Source organism: Ceratotherium simum, chromosome 11 (genome assembly GCF_057802395.1).
Source record: "Ceratotherium simum simum isolate JZ-2026a chromosome 11, ASM5780239v1, whole genome shotgun sequence".
Lineage (NCBI taxonomy): Eukaryota > Metazoa > Chordata > Mammalia > Perissodactyla > Rhinocerotidae > Ceratotherium > Ceratotherium simum.
In genome coordinates, this window is record NC_141910.1 from 17,464,971 (window position 1) to 17,484,675 (window position 19,705).

General features: G+C 39.6%; 1 pseudogene; it reads right to left on the bottom strand.

The window, feature by feature from the left end:
* Nucleotides 1-6,493: 6,493 nt before the first annotated feature.
* LOC101405267 (transmembrane and coiled-coil domains protein 1 pseudogene) lies at nt 6,494-8,050 on the bottom strand (annotated as a pseudogene).
* Between the last annotated feature and the right edge of the window lie 11,655 nt (nt 8,051-19,705).

Sequence of the window (19,705 nt, forward strand, 5' to 3'; positions counted from 1 at the left end):
GCTTTCATCAGATTTGTTCTCTTGGCACACACTCTCATCCAGTGCCATGAAAAAAATCAAGGATTCCTGGAGGGTACCCAGAGCTGGCTCAGAATCCATCCCGCCTCCTTTTCCAATTACCTCTCCAGCACTCAAGCCAGCAATGCTTGATCGGCTTCCCAAAGCCCATTCAGCAGGTCATTTGGACTGCTCTCTGCCATTTCTCTCGACTTCCCCAAGTCCCTCTGGAGATGTGAAGGAAGATGCAGACAGGTACAGAGACATGCCCTCGTTCCTCATGGAAGCCCAAACACTTCAAAGATGTCAGTTCTTGCATTAATTTGATTGATTTAATGCCATCCCTAACAAATTCTTAATGGTTGACCAAACTATTCCTATGTTTATCTGAAAGAATAAACAGGTAATAGAAAAATACAAGAATTTTGTTGAAAAAGAAGTGTAATAAGAGGAAATTTGACCTATTAATATGGAAATATTATGAAGGTTTAAGAAGACAGCAGGGAATGAGTTTGAGCATAAAGTGTGCCCACTGTTGAGATCTGGATATATCTCAGCGTGAAGTCTGATAACTCAGTGGAAGCACCAATCTGGACTAGTTTACATGGGGGTGAGGGAGGGGAGAGGTGGACAGAGATGGAGCTGACGCATGGTATCTGCCTCAGGTTCTGGTATTCCTGACTAAGCCCCAGGTGACAGGGCTATAGGCAGTGGGACTCTGGAAAATGGGAGAACACAGGCAGTGCTGTTTGGGTGTTCCTGGTACAGAGTGGGGCAGAAAGGCCTTTTCTCCTTGTTTGAGAAACGTGACCTGGTTCTAACACAGTGAGGGCCACGTGGAATGTCACAATGCCCTGGCACCTTGCAGGCTCAGCTTCTGAAGCCATGAGATGGGTCCTTTCCACTGACACAGTGCACTCTCAGAGGAAGTAGCATAACCAGGGCCCCAAAAGCCTTTATGGGAGGATGTTTTGAGGGGTTGAGCAGAAGGGGAAGAATGAGAGAGGATTATTCAAGAACCTGAATGATAAATCCCCTAGAGACTCCCGCAAAGAAGGGGCTGGAGTTTTCTGCATTATGCAGATGATGACAGCAGTCAATTATATCATTATGTGAGCCTGTTGTACCCATAGGCATAGGGAAGCAGCATCTATATCACGAGTTCAATGCTCAAAGACAGGGATTTCGTGATTCATAGCCATTGTCCTTCTAGTGTTCTGTGATACAGATTGTCCACTTTTATAGTTTCTTCTAAGGAAAAAAATTTAAAAAAAGAAATATTCATTGCACTATAAAAAGTAATAAAATGTTAGAAAAACCCCAAATCCATCAAAATTGGGTTATGTATCTATTAGTTTCCTAGGGCTGCCATAACAAAGTACTACAAACTAGGTGGCTTTAAACAATAGAAATTTATTCTCTTACGGTTCTGGAGGCTAAAGTCTGAAATCAAAGTGTGAGCAGGGCCATGCTCCCTCTGCGTCTCTGAGTAGAATCCTTCCTTGCCTCTCCCTAGCTTCTGGTGGTAGTTATCAATCCTTGGTGCTCCTTGGCTTGCAGCTGCACCACTCTCATCTCCGCCTCTTTCATCACATGGCGTTCTCCTCGTGTCTCTGTCTTCATATTGTGTTTTCCTCTTGTAAGAACACTAGTCTTATTGGATTAGGACCCATCCTAATGACCTCATCTTAACTCGATTATATCTGCAAAGACCCTACTACCAAATAAGGTTACATTCACAGGTACCAGGGGTTAGGATTTCAGCATATCTTTTTCGGGGGGACACAATTTAACCCATAAAAAGTATATTATAATACATTTATGTGTGATGGAATACTATGTTATTATCAAAAATGGGGCTGTGAAATGAATCTATGCTGTTAGAAGTCAGGATAGAAGGACAATGTTTACCCTTGGGGAAGGGAGATCACTGGAAAGAGCCATTTAGAGGGTTTCTGGGGTGCTAGTAATATTCTTTTTCTTGATCTGGTAGCTGGTCACATGGGTGTGTTCAGTTGGTAAAGATTCATCCACCTGAACACTTATGAAATGTGCACCTCTCTGAATCTATAGTCTATTTCAATTGAAAGTTAATTAGGACACAGTGCTGTAAAAGTATATTGATTGACATGGAAAGATAGTCATGATATATTACTGAATGGAAAAACATCAGGTTACAAAACCACATTGCAATATGATTCCATTTGGAGGGGAAACATGTGCATATATCTAAAAAAGAAAATGCCTGAAGGGACAAAGCAAATTGCTAATCCTCAACTCAGAGTGAAAAGAAATACAAATGTTTTTCCCTTCATTTCAATTATTTGTATTTTCTGATTTTTTTAATGAACCTATGTTATTTGTATAATATTTTAAACTTCATCAATGAGAAAAGGGTGAGTTAATAACGATGAATAGGAGATTCAACTGTTAGGGAAAATCATTAATTTAGATCTTTATCTCACACTATATTCTAAAATGCAATATGCAAGAATTAAAGAGTTAAATTCAAAAAATTAAAAACTGAAAGAAAATATTGGTAGAAATTTATGTGATTTCAGAGTGTTGAAGGCTTTAAAACAAACAAACAAACAACAGAAAAATAGATGATATCCCAAAGGAGAAAATGGACAGATTTTTCTACATTAAAATTCAAAACATCTGAAAGTCAGGAAAATCATAAACAAAAGTAAGAGATAAATGTCAAACCAGGAAAATATTTATGACAAATGTTGCAAACAAAAGGTCAAGATCCTTAATGCCTGAAGTACTGTCACACCAAGGAAAAAACTAGTACTTCAAAGGAATAATGGCAAAATACACAAATAGGCAATTAACAAAAAGAAATGTCATCTAAAAACAATGAGATACTATTTTGCCTATCAAATTAGCCGAGATCACAAACTGTAAAAATTGAAATTGGATCAGTAGCTTAATTTAAAAATTCAAAGAAACACTCTAACTTTGGAAGAATCTCCAGCTTTCTCAGATTCTTCAGCCTTTACTACATTCTACCCAGAGGTGCTTTGTAATAAATATGGGTTGTTTCAGTTGATTCTACATAACCATTTTTCCCTCTTCTGATTTTAGGTCTGCCTGACGTTTGCTTGAGGTTCAGCCAGAACAGCCATAGGCACAGGGCCAAGAAGATGACATCATTGGAAGTCAGGTGTGAGAGTTCTGTGCTACCTGCACTTGTAGAGAAATGCACAGGAGAAGGATGAACTTGTTACCAACCAGGCTCATTTTGCCTGCTGCACAGTATACCGGTCACTGAGAGGACAAGTTTGCAGCAAAGAAAAGGTTTATTCACAAGGCAGCCAAGCAAGGAGACAGGATAACAAGTCCCAAATCCACTTCTCTGAAAATGGGAATTAGGGTTATTTATAGGATAAAGGGTAGTCTAAAGTGTGGGGATAGATGATTGGAGGTGAGGATAAGTGGGGTGACAGATGATCTTCTCAAGCATAGTCAAACTTCATGCTCTTCATAGGACATATGGTCTCAAAATGGTGGTATTAGCATGAGGTGAGGGTGGAGTTTTTGGCCCCCTAATGTCAAAGGGTCACCTATCAGGCATTCATACAGGCCCAGTTGATGAGTTGGTGGTCTTAACTGGCCTGAACGAGACAAGGAGTGATCTCTCAGTTCCGGAAAAATAACTTAAGCACTCGTTACCATGGTAACCCAAGCGTCAGAGATGTTATCTGTAGGGTGGGCTTTAGTAATACGTTATCTACTTTCACAGGCAACTCACTGAGTATACTTAAAGCAAGTTGGCCCCCAGTTTCAAACTCATATTACACTTTAAAATGTGTAATTAATCTTTTGCATGGTTTACTGAGTAAGTTACAAAACTGCCTTATATTCAGATAGTTTTCAAGTTGTGGGGGGGGGGACGGGGGTGCAAGGAGACATGATACACAAGGCAAAGCCCCAGAAGCACTTTAATCACTGGCAAAAAGCCAGACTGTAGAGATACAGCTGACCTAATGAAACCACTTTCAATGTTAATTAACCCAAAGAGGAAGTGGGGGAGGAGGATGAGAGGAGTGGGAATATGGAGACAAAGGACACGTAGGTGAAGAAGACGAGAAGCCATCGCTCAGTAAGAGGGTTTGAGAAGAGTTGAAGTTGCTCAGGCAGAAATGCCACGTTGTATGGCACCTTCTTCTCTTTGACTCCTTGGTCTTCTCCTCAGCTTTTTCCAGATGATATCACCTCATCCATGCTCAGGTGTGTGTCCAGAGCTCATGCTCACTTGCAGCTGCTTGCTCGCTCGCTCTCTCTCTTTCTCTCACCCCACCCCCCGCATCAAATACTGTTCTCAAGAACAAGGAGATATATATACATATAACGTTTAATTACGCACAGTACATGAAGTATATAGTTTCAAGGTCTTTAAGTTTTGTCTCTATAAGTAACGTGTTGTAAAAAAAAAAATTTCAAGCCGTATTAAGTATAGAAAACAAAAATTCTCACACTTACCTTTATCCTTAATCCCATTATTAGCAGTTTGGTATAGATATTTTCCTAAATATAGAGTATCTTAAAATAACTTATACAGAATTCATTAATGTGATATTAGCATATGTTAATGTATTTTTTTAACAAATAGAGAGGATAGACTATAAAGTCACAGATGTTCAAAATACCTACCTCACTGCCAGAACATCAATTTAACATTCTAATTGTGTACATTGTTTGTTAGAATACTCTCTGTGTATATGTATCAAAGAAACTAAGTAGAAGACTAAACAGTTCATGCTTTGGTAGAATTTCAACCTCAGATTATTTTCCCTGAGGAGATTGTCTCTTGGAACCCATGAAGACAAGACAATAACACAGTTATTCTGCATCTCAGTCATACTTAGGGAGGAAATGGGTGGGCCTTGGGCCTGCCGGAGGAAGGCACTTCTTGGGGTACGTGGAAGGGAGGCATGGAGAGGCCATATGGAAGATCCAGTGGTGGAAATGAACTGCCTTGGTCTTAAAGAAGCAAGACGATTGTGTGGCCAGATCCTTCCTCCACTTTTCTGACTGATGACCGGGGCAGCTGTGAGAAAAGCCTCGGCAGTGTGTTGGAGCCCCAGAGTCTAGGCAGCAGGCCTCAGAGCCACCTCTAGCCAGGAAAGCAACCAGAACTGGCCCTTTGCACCCAATATAGGGGAGAAATGCATTTTGGGATTGGAGGCAACGGCAGAGAAGAGAGGCTTCTAGTGGGAGTCTCAGGGTTTCATGGTTTAAGCAGTGAGAGCCACAGAGCTTAGATACACATCCTGGAGGAACCAGGTCCCGTAACAGTGGGGAGTCTTCCAGCCTCAAGGGGGTGTATCTGAGTTTTGACTCCATTAGATAGACAGGGGCACACTGAACTGGGCTTTGGGTACAAAAGTATCTTGGGGGTTCCTGGATTTATTCCTGAAATGTAATGTACAGACATGAAGGAAATTCTCATAAGGGGTTGACATGTAGGCTCAGTGACATTTACTCTGAATAGTAAAAGGAATGTGACCTCATTTTGTACAAATCAGGGAGATTATGCATATATACTTTCATTAAACAAAAGTATATATACCTTATGTTCTGTTCTGCAGTTTGCTTTACTCACTTATCAATGCGACATCCTTTCCACGCCATTACATATATGATAGATTTACCTCATCCTTTTTAGTTGCTGTACTGTCTTCCATTGTACAGATATACCACAATTTCTTGATATAATCCCCTACTAATAGATATTTATATTGTTTCCAGTTTTCCACTATTACAAACTGTGCCTCCACACCTCACCTTCTCTAACATTAGGTATTACCAGTCGTTTTACAAAGAGTGCTTTCAATTTCTTATGGTGATAAAACTATGAGCCTCGAGGTTGACCCTCTATAGTCAAATCTTAGTAACTCGATAGTGAGTGGGAGAGGTGTGTGGGGTGCAGACTGACCCTTCCTCAAACCCCAAAAACTAGAAAATGAGTCAGCTCCTTGCTGTACGAATCACCCTGCACTATCCTCTAAACTCATGGGCTTCTCTGCACCGTCTCCCCATTCTGCCAGGCTGCTGGGTGAGGCTGTGAAGGGCATATCCTGTACAAAGCACCCAGAAAAAAAGGCACGTGGAGGCTGAAGCCCTGCCCATGTGCCTTGTGCCAAGCTGATGATCCTCCTGTGGCCTAAGTCCACCCAGAGGAAGGGGCGCTTTTTTCTAGTTTGCACAAAGACATACTAAACACTAGCAATGGCCCAGATTCTGTCTGCTGGATCAATCCTTGGTCCTTAAACGTCTGTTTTATCAATTCAGCATGCTAGTTGATGATTATTTGTATTCTCGCATTCTACATTCAGTTGAGTGAAAAGGCTCCAGCACTATGCTGGAAGCCTAAAGTTCTGGGTTCAGATTGCTACCTTGCTGTTACCTATGTGATGATGTACAACTTGCTTACCTTCTCTGGGATTCAGCTTTGTCATAATCTCTAAGGTCCCTTCAAGCTCTAAAATTACATGATTCCTTGTGGCATCAAGTTAGAGGTATTGTCTACACTGTCAAATTTGTTCTGAACAAATGAGATGATCCCTCTGGGCTTTGAGACCGTGGCCCCCACCATTGAATGGGTGCGGGAGAAGCTGAAAAGCTCACCTTGGACAATGTCAACAATACTCTCACTGAAGCCAGTCACCTTTTCTCCCACATCCTTCAGACCCTGGTGTATGTCCCTGAAGATATCCTGTGGTTGCCAAGGGATCCCATTCTGCTCCAGCTCCCAAAACTTCCAGTGGTAGTGCTCAACTTTTTTTGCAGCTGGAAGATGATTTGGGTAGATTTCTGGTTCTTCTTCTCAAAGACCTATTTGATGTGAGTGGCCTACTGCTCGTCTGCCCTGTTGGCAAGCTTCAGCCACTCGTCAATGTTGTCCCCTGGGCTGTTTGTACAGCCTTGATCTGTTATGTAAGCTTCAGGATCTTCTGGTGCAGGTGAGCAGTAGCAGCCTTTGTGCACTGAGCATCTGGCGTTCCATCCATGGAGTCTGTGTGGATGCTGCCATCAGTGCTAGTGGCCACTGCACTGGAAGTCTGGGCAATGCTGCTTACTTCCAACCACTCCATCCACTCCTGGTTGACGTGGAGCAGCAACACAAGCTATTTCCGTCACTGCTGAGCCGGCAGAAGCATCAATCAGAGAGGAAGACCTGGGCTGGCCTGCTTGTATAAGAGCTGCCATCTTTTGGCCAGATTTCTTTTTGATTTGGTGACTTTCCTTTGGGGTCTCTGGCTTGCCCCGCCCACTGTCACCGACTAGGTGCCTCAAGAAACTCAAAGGTGGGTTTGGAAGCAATTTACTGTTTTTCCAAGTTGTTTCTTTTCTTTTTGTATGTTAAGGAGATGTAACCACCAGCCATCCTGAAACTGACCAACCCTCACCACAACAGCTATGCCCACAACCTTTGCCTTATTTTTAATGCAAAGATTTCTCCAGGAGCTTAGGCCTCATTATGTGGAAGCATGTTCTCCAACTGAGCCTGTGCAAGCGAATACCCACCTCTCCCTTTTGAATATTCATTCCCTAGCTGAAATAAAAGTTTCTACTTCCCTTTGTGCAGGGATGCCACAACTTTGGAAACGATTCCTCATGGCCTCCTATTTGCTGCAAATACACTTTACTTTGTGAGACAACTTCCACTGGTCTTATTTAACTCACCAGGAGGCAAGCCCACTTATTTTGGTAACACTACTATTAAAGCTCATCCTTCTCTTCATCTTGGGTGGCAGTTGGATCTGCTGCAGGACTCAATTCAGAGCTGTGGGGTGGGTGAAGACATCATCAATCTCAGTACATGAATTCTTGTTTTCTGGATCCACTTCAGGCTCTGGGTCTGCCTGAATTTGCTGCACATTGTGTGGAGATACTGATGACCTCTTGCGCTGGTGCTAAAAGAGATGCTTCGAGCCTTGGCCAATCACAGTAATGTTCTCCAAAGCATCATGGATCATTTTAACAATGGGTGTTCTGATTCTGTCTGATTTGTGGCCTCTGCATCTGCAATGACAACTATCATTTTCTTGACACTATTTTTCCTTTCTCTCTCTTCCCCTCATTAAGGAAGGGTTGCAACTAAGCCACCCTTCTCTGACATGGGACATGGGACGAATGGTCCAGCCCCTCCACCCCACCCCCCACAAACACACCCTTTGGTTCTTTACAACATGATTGTATCTTTGATGCTAACTATCACCATGAAAACTTTGATCTGACTCAATGAAACAACAAGTAATCTTCTGCTAATGTCTCATCTGTGTGATTGTGTGACTAGACTATACTTGGAGTCAGTAACAGGAAACAACAAGCCACACTAATTGTAAAATTCTTTGGATCTGTTTTTGATTCCATGCTACTGATGTGGTAAAGTAATGGAAAGTGAACTGAATATAGGTTTGGCTCTGGCTTTGTTACTAACTAGCTGAGTGGCCTTGAAAATGCTACTTTACCTTTCTGGTTGTCAATTTCCTTGCTCATTCAAAAAATATCATTTGAGTACCCTCCAACAGCAAATGCTGTGCTAATCATAGGTAAAGAAAACATGGTCCAGACCCCTTTGTTGGTGAGGAACACAAACAGAGATAAAGAAAGGAAAGGAAAGGAAAGGAAAGGAAGGAAGGAAGGAAGGAAGGAAGGAAGGAAGGAAGGAAGGAAGGAAGGAAGGAAAAAAAAGGAAGGAAGGGAGGATGAGAGAAACAAGTAAATATGTAATCACAAATTGTAATAGAAAAACGAAAATTTTTCAAACATTTTCATTAGCCATAGTTCTATCTATTCAAAGCAAATGTAACATGGCAGCCCATAACCTGCAGAACACTACATGACTGACTGGGGTGGCCTCTACCTTTCTCACATATGGCGCTCTGCCCTTGATCATCCCGTGCCTGCCACTGTGGTCTTCTCATTCCTCCCGGATCATGCTAACCTCACTCCCAACTTAGGACCTTGGCCCTTGCTGCTCCCTCTTCTTGGAACACTGTCTCCATATCCTCAGATGGCCTGTTCCTTCATTTCATTCATATCTTTGCTCAAATGTCACCTCAGAAAAGATACCTCTGGTAACTCCACCCAAAATAATTCTGTGTCCCCCAGTGCTCTCGTACCTTATCTTGCTTTTTCTTTTCTAATTTTTTTTTTTAGCATTTACTTCTAGAAATCATATGCTTATTCTCTATCCCATGAATGTAAATTCCATGGCAAGGAGTTTGTCTTATTAATTTCTAAGTCCTTATCTAGGCCTGACACAGAGTAGGAGCTCATTTAATATTTGTTAAATGAACATGAGGGAAACTAAACTAATGTGGAGCTGGTTTTGTTGAAACATTGGGGTAGGAAGCTAAGTCCTACACCATCTTTTCCCTTCCTGTGTAGCACCTGAGGACACTTGCAGGTCTAACACTGTAGGAGTCCATGAATCCTTTCATCAGGAAAGAGATCTTACATGTTAAAACTTCATTCATTATTTATTTTTTTAATTCCAAAAAACATGCACTTTGTTCTAAGACTTATGCTGTGTGCCTGGATTCAAAGACACAAATAGCATTATCAATTCTGTCTTGGAGTTCATGGTCTGCTTATGAAACAGATTAATCACAATTATGATGATGTGACAGAGGAGCTAGGGAGACACAGAAGATAGAGTAACTGCCTGCAGAACATTCCAAATTCCTCATCTATAAAAGGGATATTTACTTCTCAACTCCAAATTTTGTCATGATAATGAAATGAGAAAATGGATATGAAATTCCTTGAAATACTGCATAACATCTTCAAATGCCCAATATTGGTATGGTTATTCAAAGTTAAGTGAGACTTCAGCAAAATGGCAGAGTAAGGAACTCCAAAATTATGCCCCTCCACAAGAAGCATTGAAGGCATGCCTCAACACACACACAGAACCCATTGGCAAAGGCTAGAAGAATTTTTGGTTCCAGGTGTTTAAAGAAATCTCTGTCCAATCATTAGGTGACCAATAAACTAACACAACAGAAACTTAAGTTGCCACATGTAACAAAGAATACAAACTTTACAGAACTAGTTTAGAAAAGTCACTAAAAAACAAAGACCAAAACTACAGCAAGCAACAACAACAATAAATCCTAGGGAGAGAGGAGAATCTGATTTCCAGAGTCACCCACTTAATATTCAATGTGCAGTTTTCAACAAAAAATTACAAAGGACACAAAGAAACAATAAACTGGGAAATACAAAAGCAATCAATTGAAACAGTACCTGAGGAAGTCCAGATGTTGAACTTACTAGACAAGGATTTTAAATCAGCTATTTAAAATATGTTCAAAGAACTAAAGGAAGCCATGGAGAAAGAACTAAAGAAAATCAGAACAACATCTCATCAAATAGAGAATATTCTGGAGTTGAAATGTACAATAACTGAAATGAAAAATTCAGTAGATTGGCTCAACAGCAGATTCAAACAGGCACAAAAAGAATCATTGGGCTTAAAGAAAAGTTTATTGAGGTTGTCCAGTCTGCGGAACAGAAAAATAAAGGAATAAGGAAAAATCAACAGAGCCTGAGACCTGTGAGAACACCATCAAGCATATCAACATACGCATAAGGGAAGTCCCAGAGGAGAGGAGTGAAAGAAAGGGGTAGAAAGAATATTTGAAGAAACAATGGCCAAAAACTTCCCAAATTTGATTTAAAAAAATATAAAAACATTAATCTACACATCCAAGAAGCTCAATGAACTCCAAGTAGGATCGATTCAAAGAGATCCACATGGAGATTCCTTATAATCAAACTGTTAAAAGTCAAAGACAAAGAGAGAATTTTGAAAGCAGCAGCCAAGAAGCAACTCATACAAGGATATTCAATAAGATTAAGAGCTGGTTTCTCAACAGAAGCTGTGGAAGCCAGAAGGCAGTGGGATGACATATTCTAAGTGATGAAAGAAAAAAAACATGAACAAAAATGAACACAACATACCCAAACTTATGGGATGCAGTGAAAGTAGTGCTTAGAGGGAAATTTTTGGCTGTAAGTACCTACATTAAAAGTAATAAAGATTTCAAATCCATAGCCTAACCTCTCAATTTAAGAAACCAGAAAAGAACAAACTAAATTTAAAGCAAGAAAAAGGAAATAATAAATATTATAATAGAAATAAACAAAATAGAGAATAGAAAAACAATACAGAGAATCAATGAAATGAAAAGTTGGTTATTTTAAAAGATCAACAAAATTGATAAACCTTTAGCTAGACTGACCAAGAAAAGAAAAAGAGATAAATAATAAAATCAGACATGAAATTACTAAAATTAGTAAAGTCAGGAATGAAAATTACTAAAATCAGGAATGAAAGAGGGTATATTACTACCGACCTTACAGAAACAAAATGGATTGTAGGGGACGGCTCTGTGGCCTAGTGGTTAAGTTTGGTGCACTCTGCTTCGGCGGCCTGGGTTCATGGGCTTGGATCCCAGGCATGGACCTATACCACTCACCACCCATGCTGTGGCGGTGACCCACATACAAAGTAGGGGAAGACTGGCACAGACATTAGCTCAGGGCGAATCTTCCTCACAAAAAAAAAAAAATGATTGTAAAGGAATACTATGTACAATTTTATGTCAACAAATTAGATAACCTACATGAAACGAACAATTTCCTAGAAAAATACCAATTACCAAAACTGACCCAAGAAAAAACAGAAAATCTGAATAGATTTAAAACAAGTATAAAGATTGATTCAGTAATCAAAAAATTTCCAACAAAGAAAAGCTTAGAACCAGATTGGCTTCACTGGTGAAGTCTATATCAAATGTTTAAAGAAGAATGAACACGAATTCTTCTCAAACTCTTTCAAAAAAATAGAATTGGAGTGAAAACATCCTACCTCATTCTATGAGACCAGTATTGCCCTGATACAAAAACCAAAGATATCATAAGAAAAGGAAACTATAAACCAATATCCCTGATTAATATAGATGCCAAAATCCTCAGCAAAATGCAATCAAACCAAATCCAGCAACATATACAAAGGATTATATCATTTGGATTATGTCATGACCCAGTGGGATTTACCCCTGACATGCTAACTCAATTTATAAAAATCAATAAATAAAACATATCATATTAATAGAATAAAGGGCAAAAACCACATGATCCTCTCAAACGATGCAGAAAAAAATCTGAAAAAATACAATGCTCTTTCATAATAAAAATGCTCAACAAACTAGGAATAGAGGGAACCTCCTCAACTTTATAAAGGACATCTATGAAAAACCCAAAGCTAACATCACACTTAAGGTAAAAGTCTAAAGTTTTCACCCTAAGACCAGGAACAAGACAAAGATGTCTACTCTCATATTTCTAGTCAATATTTTACTGGAGATTTTAGCCAATCCAATTAGGAAAGAAAAAAAAATCCAAAAATAAAATTAAGAAAAAACTCCATTTGCAATAGCATCAAAAAGATAAAATGCTTAGGAGTAAATTTAATCAAGGTAGTGTAATATTTGTACACTGAAAACTACAAAATACTGTTGAAAGAAATTAAAGAAGACTCAAATAAGTGGAAAGATGTCCCGTGTTAATAGATTAGAAGACAATATTATTAAGATGGCAATACTCCCCAAGGTAGTCTACAGATTCAATGCAACCCCTATCAAATTCCAACTGCCTTTAGTAACGCACCATTATTGTAGCAAAGGCTGACTAACACAGCGGGTACCCAAGAGAACTGAAAATACATGTTCACTCGTAAAACTGTACATGAATGTACATAACAGCATTATTCATACTAGCCAAAAACATCCAAAGGTCCATCAACCAATGAAAGGATAACACAAAATGTGGTATATCCATACAATGGAATATTATTCAGCCAAAAAAAGAAATGAAATAATTTCTCTTGCTGAAAGAGCAAAACACGCTAAAACATGAATAAACCTTGAAAACATTATGCTAAGTGACACAGAAGGCACAAAAGGCCAAGCACAAAAGGCCACATATTGTATGATTTCATTTTTTTGAAATATTCAAAATAGATAAATCCATAGAGACAGAAAGCAGAGTGGTGGTTGCCAGAGTTTGGGGGTGGGGGGAAATGGGGAGTGACTGCTTAATGGTTATCAGGTTTTCTTTTGAGATGATGAAAATGTTTTGGAACTTGATATAACTGGTGGTTGCACAACACTACGTGACATTATATTGTTGCTGTCCCCAGCACTATACCTACCATCTTCGTGGGTCTTCATACTCTTGTTTCTCCTGTGAAAAAGAAAGGTTTCCATCTTTAGCTATGTTCCATTCTAGTAACTGCCTTAGAGAAGACAGGAAATGATTGTACCAAGGTCCTCTGGCTATGGGCCAAATTCCATTTAATTCAGTTCAAGTGTTTTTAAGTGCTTCTCTCCCTAGCTAAAGGAGAAATTAACTTGTTTAACCATTTGTTATTGTTTTTCTTGTAGCCTTACTTCTAGGAAAATGAACTCTTAGGTTCTATCACAAATGCCAAGTCCTGTCCTAAGCCTGGACTGAGGGTTTGGTCACAAGGCATAACCAGTGTTTTCATGGGGCACAAAGACCTGCACAGTGGAACCTTTGTGGAAAGGACTGAGACCCAGTTCAAAGGTCAGCAATCAACAGGAAAAAGCTTCAGCAAAGTAGTTAGTAGATTTTTAAAAAATCCCCTGTAATCTTTGATTCATTCAGTTTCACACCCCTGCCCCATAGATTTTTCAGATTAAAAGAAAAAAAAAAACAACAACAACCAGCATTAAATGGTTCTCAGTGAGCTGGGAGCATTCACAGTCAAGATTTTACCTGCACACCGTGGCTTTGCCTGAGGTGCACAAGTTATTTCTGGAAATGGAGGAGACTAACTCCCAAGGGGAGAATCCAGGTCCTTCCACAGAGTTCTCTTCCTCCATGACCCGGTCACTCTCTGGGGCCAGACTCCATGCCTTGCCAAGAAGGGAGCACATGTTCGTTGAGTACCTACTATGTGTCAACACTGTATATACATTATTCATTTAATCCTCACAACAACTTTATAAGGTAGGTCCTATCATTAGTTCCACTTTACACTGGAAAAAAAAAAAGAAGTAATATCCTAAAGTCACCCAGGTAGTAAATAGCAGAGCCAGAATTCAACTCATGTTTCCAGAACTTGAAATTTATGCCCTTTCCATTCTGGTGAGGCAAACTGATTTGGAGAAGAATAGGGCAAGAGGCAGGACTGAATATGGGCTCCCAGCCCAAAGGTTTCTTTGGGAGGATTAAGAGGCTTCCTGAGGCTTTTTTTTTTTTTTTTTTTTTTTACCTCTATAAACATGATTTTAAATATAAGCTGTGCATCAGATTCACCCGAGGAACATTTTCACTATACACATACCTGGGATACACCCCCTGGAAATTCTGGTTAGGAAGAAAATGAAATATGTTAATATTTTCTTGTAATTCCTAGAAAAGATACCAAATAAAAATAGTGAGAGAATTAATAAAGCTCAAAAGAAATGTATTGAATTAAAAAGATAGACCTTAATTAGTTTGGGGCCAAGTTATTGGCTCTTAAAGACATCAGAAAATCTCAGTAGGATGCCATTTTGTTTTCTCGTTTGTAATCCTTGAATCAGTCAAGGTCGTCTGGGTCTCCATCAACAGCTGAATTCAGAGCTGTTCTTTTTCCTGTCCTCAATTCAGTTCATTTTTTTTGAATGCCTGCTATTTGAAAGGCTGCATTTTTTAAAAGTCACATCAAGAAGAAAAGGTTAAATTCAACAATAAATTTAACAAACATTTATTGACTGCTTGATGTATGCAAAGCCCCATGCCAGGCAACACAGGTCTTAAAGGAGAAAAGGGGAGAAAGGAAGGGAGGGCTTTTCAGGAAAAGGAAATAGCTTATCTAACAGTGAAAAAACAAAGCCAAAACCAAGCTCATTTTAAGCCTCAGGGCCTGTGCAGTAGATTGCATTATTTGTTAGTAATTATTTGTTCATACTTGTCCATAGGTAGAGTATGCTTCGCTAACTCCACTAGCCCTGCCCCTCCTCAGCTGACTTGGGCTTGGTCAGATGACTTGCTTTGGCCAATGGAATGTGAATGAATGTACTCTGTATGACCACTTGCATGGTTTGGCTCCACCTTCTGAGCTCCTGCTTTCCACTTGAGAATGTGTCCCAGAGGTGGCTGCTCCTTTAGTCTTGCTCCCAAAATGAGTAGACAGAGAGAGCAGACCCGGATCTTTCCTACATGATGGAGTCAAGTCCAGCAAAGCCCGGCAACATTAACCAAAGCCACAGCCATAGACCCATGAGTGAAAACGTAAATGTTGGTGGTTTCAGCTACTGAGTTTGGAGGTTGTTAGTAATGCACCATTATTGCAGCAAAGGCTGACGAATACAGCCTGTAATGGTTTACAAAGACTAGAATCATGAACTGCTGGAGTATCTAGAGATACTCCTAGAGATACTGTCTAGTTCAGCGCTGGTATGAGTTTGCCAGGGCTGCTATGACAAAGTACCACAAACTGTGGATTAAAAAACAGAAATTTATTGTCTTACAGTTTGGGAGGCTAGAAATCCAAGATCAAAGTGTAGTTGGAGTTGGTTCCTGCTGAGACCTGTGAGGAAGAATCTGTTCCATGTCTCTTCCCAAAGCTGGTGGTGTGCTGGCAATCTCTGACATTCCTTGGCTTGTAGAAGCATCATCCCAATTTCTCCCTTCATCTTCACGTGCCTTTCTCCTTGCGTGCATGTCTGTACCCAAATTTTTTAATAAGCATTAAATCTTTTAAAAGGACACCAGTCTTATTGGATTAGTGGCCCATTCTACTCCAGTATTACTTCATCTTACCAAGCTAATTACATCTGTAATGACTCTATTTCCAAATAAAGGCACATTCTGAGGTACTGGGAATTAGGAGTTCAACATATGAATTTGGGGGGATGCAGTTCAATCCATAACAGTGTTTTTTATACTTGTGCTCCTTGTACCAGGGGAAGCCCAGAAACCAAACATCATTATGGCTTACCTTCCCCACCTTGGGCCACTGGCCCCTATTGTACTGATTCTCACTTTGAGAGGAGAGGGTTGTCCATGGTGTGGTTGTGTGTTTGAGCCTTAAGCCTACAAACCTCGTAAGTTCCAGAATCAAGATGAGAATCCAGGTATCTTGATATTAGAACATTTCCCCTATTCCATTCTGCCTTTTTAATGGTCAGTGATTCAGGGAGGCAGCCAAAGCAAACAGAATAAAGTAAATAACCAGTTAGTGCTAGGAAAACAATAAACAACAATCATCTGTATTCAAAATCACCCATCAACCTCACCCATCATTACCATGGCAAAGTGTCAAAGGGCATGAAATCTCTAAAAGAAATGAACAGATCAGTGGTAGAGGATAGCTTTAGCAGTCAAAAAGGGGACATAAATATGGTTGTACGGGAGATTTTTTAAAATATGAAAGTAAAGCTTTATAAACTTGACAAAGTGTATCATTTTATGGAAATTACAAAAATTGACTCAAGAAGAGGTAGAAATCACAGTAATTACAGACAAATGAAAAAGTAGCTAAACGTCTCCTCCTATAAAACGTACCAAACCCAGATTTACGCAAAAAGTCTATTGAACTGTTGAGGAACAGATGATGGAAATTTCACCGTATATTTTCCCATCACCCTTACGAGCAAAGATCAAAAACCTTTAATAAATATTAGCAAAATTGGATACAGCAGAAGAATCATGACCAGGATTTATTCCAGGAATACAAGCATGGTTCAACATTAGAAATAATTATGTAATGCATTACACTAATAGACAAAAGGTGAAGAAGTATACTTACTAGATGCTAAAACATTTGATAAATTCAAAACCATCCTTTTTTTTAACTCTTTATAAGCTATGAATAAAAGTAAACTTACTTAACTAGAAATCTATTGTACAGAAGAAAGCAGACACAGTAATCGATGAAACTTCATGTCATATATTCTAAATATTAGCATCTCAGCAAAGAATTACTTAATATTTTAGTCCTCTGGACCAACTTTGAGATCTCTTTATAGGTCTTCAGTATTTGACTCCCCTGGAAAAGATGCTGTGTTGCCTTCTCAAATACTGTCCTGGATAAATATCACATGTGTTATCAACGCCCTTTTTAAATGGACCTTAAAGTTTCTACACTATGACACAAGCACCGCTTTGATCTTCCCTTGTAGGACCATGGGTCTTATGTCCCCTACTGGATATCATGAGACCCCTTTCTTCCTTGCTTACCACAAAGCAATTCTTAAAGAGCTCTTAGTTTATGCTTACATTATGAAAAAGACCCTGTGATTTTAATGTGTATAGGACTGAATTATTGTGTTTATCTCCTTCATTTCTTCCTCTACACAACTCTTTAGATAAAGGACAAAAGTTTTGTTTATAAAATGCTAACTCTGTGGGCTTTTTTTTCTATAATGACAGCAAGTCCCATAATTCATGGTGAAACATTAGAAGCAACCCCATTAAAATCAGGAACAAGATGAGGATACTGGCTGTCACTTCCATCATTCAACACTGTCCTGGGAGTTCTAGCTAATTTAATGCAAGAAGAAAAATAAATGAAATGCAAATATTGGAAAAGAATAAACACAGCTGCCGTAGTTTGCAGATGATATCATTGTTTAACTAGAAAATCTCTTAAAATATATTGAAATAAATACTAAAACTAATTTAAGACAGTCCATTAAATTGGTCCCATAAAAGATCAGCACAGGAAAATTAAGTTGTTTTCTTATTCACAGCAATAGCAATAACCAATTAGAAAATGCAAAGGAAAAAAATATATTCCATTCACAAAGGCAACAATAATTATGAAGTACTTAAAAATAAAACTGACAAGAAATATGCAAGGCCTTATTAAGAAAACCATAATACTAAATGACATAAAAGAAGAAACAAGTAGATGGAGGAGCTGGTATGCTTCTGGATGAGCCTGAATTTTGTAAACATGTTAGCAGTCCCCAAATTAAATTATAAATTGAGTGCATTCCAATTAAAATCTGAATAGAATTCCTTATTGAATTTGACAAACTGATTCTCGACTTCTGCAAGAATAGCCATGACAGTTCTGAAAAAGAACAAGGAAGGTTGTGGTAGGCAGCTTCTAAGATGACCCCCAATGATCCTTGTCTCCTAGTATTCATGCCCTTTACAATCCCCTCCCCTCGAGCATTGGCTAGTCCTCGTGTCTCACTTCTGGTACATAGGATATGGCAAAAGTGACGATCTGTCACTTCTGAGAGTAGGTTGAAAAAGACTGTGGCTCTGTCTTGGGCACCCTCTCTTTCTCTCTCATTTGATCTAGAGTCAACGTGCTGCCCTATGGGAAGGCTCATGTGGCAAGGAACTGATGTCTCTGGCCAATACCCAGTGAGGGCGTAAGGCCTGCCACCAGCTATGTGAGTGAGCTTGGAAGTGAATCCTCCCCAGTTGAGCACTGAGATAACCACAGCCCCATATGACACTTTGATTGCAGTCTTATGAGAGATCCTAACCCAGATGCCCCAGCTAAGCTATGCTCAGTTTTCTGATCCATAGACATTGAGTGAGAAATGTGTTTGTTGTTTTGTGTAATTTTTATGCAGCAATCAATAATTAATACACCCATAAACATTCAATTCCTCTAACCACCACCATCTCAACCTCATTCAACTTCCACTGAAACTTAAAACAGAGAAGAGATGAGTCATGAGGGTCTGTGGATTCAAGGTCCCACTGGAGTTAGTCTCCTCAGGACTCCTACTCTTACTCCCAGGTAACCAAATTGAGGAGTTTTGTGTGGAAAAGCAGATATATTCACCCAAGGAATGGCTTAAGGGCTGTCTTACCCTCACAGGGCAATCATTAACTTCCTGTGTTCACAACCACCCGGGGTGTGGCCTTCAGCCTCATGGCTCAGCAACCTGATTTTTGTGCCAAATGAGGACTGATCAATCTCTTTAGAGTGGACTCATTAGTCAAGCATGTGAGACTGAAGAATAAAATCACATTTCCATTTACAAATTTGAGAAGAGAACTCTAACGCTCATGGGATCTTGAATACGCAGATCCCCATGACTCATCTGTTCTCTCTGGGTAAGTTTCTTGGTCAGCAATGGAAGCTGAATAAGGTTAGGGAGTTGGTTAAAGGAGTCAAATTAAACATTAATTCAATTAATTATCGATTGCTACATAAAAATGACCCAAACTTGGCAGCTTAAAGCAACAACTTTGAAACTTTAAAGTGCTTCAGAACCTAAAATGCTTACCATAGGATCTGGCAGCTCTCAGCAAACGGCGGCTATTGTACTCATCCATCATCTGTGTCCTCACCAGTGCTTAGGGGCAAGAGGAGCAGCATGGAGTCTTGGACAGAACATGAGCCTTGGAATCAGACAAATTCAAGTCCAAGTTCCTGTGCTGCCATTTGTTATCCGTAGTTTCAACTTCCACTGCAGGAAGGGGAGCAGCGCTTTCTTTCCCTCAGAGGTACTTGAGAAAGTAAGTGGATGCATAGTAGAGGTATTTGAAATCATCTAGAGAAATCCAAGAATTATCAACACAAATACACCATCACAAAGCTGGATGGCAAAAACATTTTAGAACCAGGGATTGCAAACTTGAATGTCTGTGTGGAAGGCAATGTAAATCAGTGAAGCTGTAAGGGGCAGATAAAACTAGA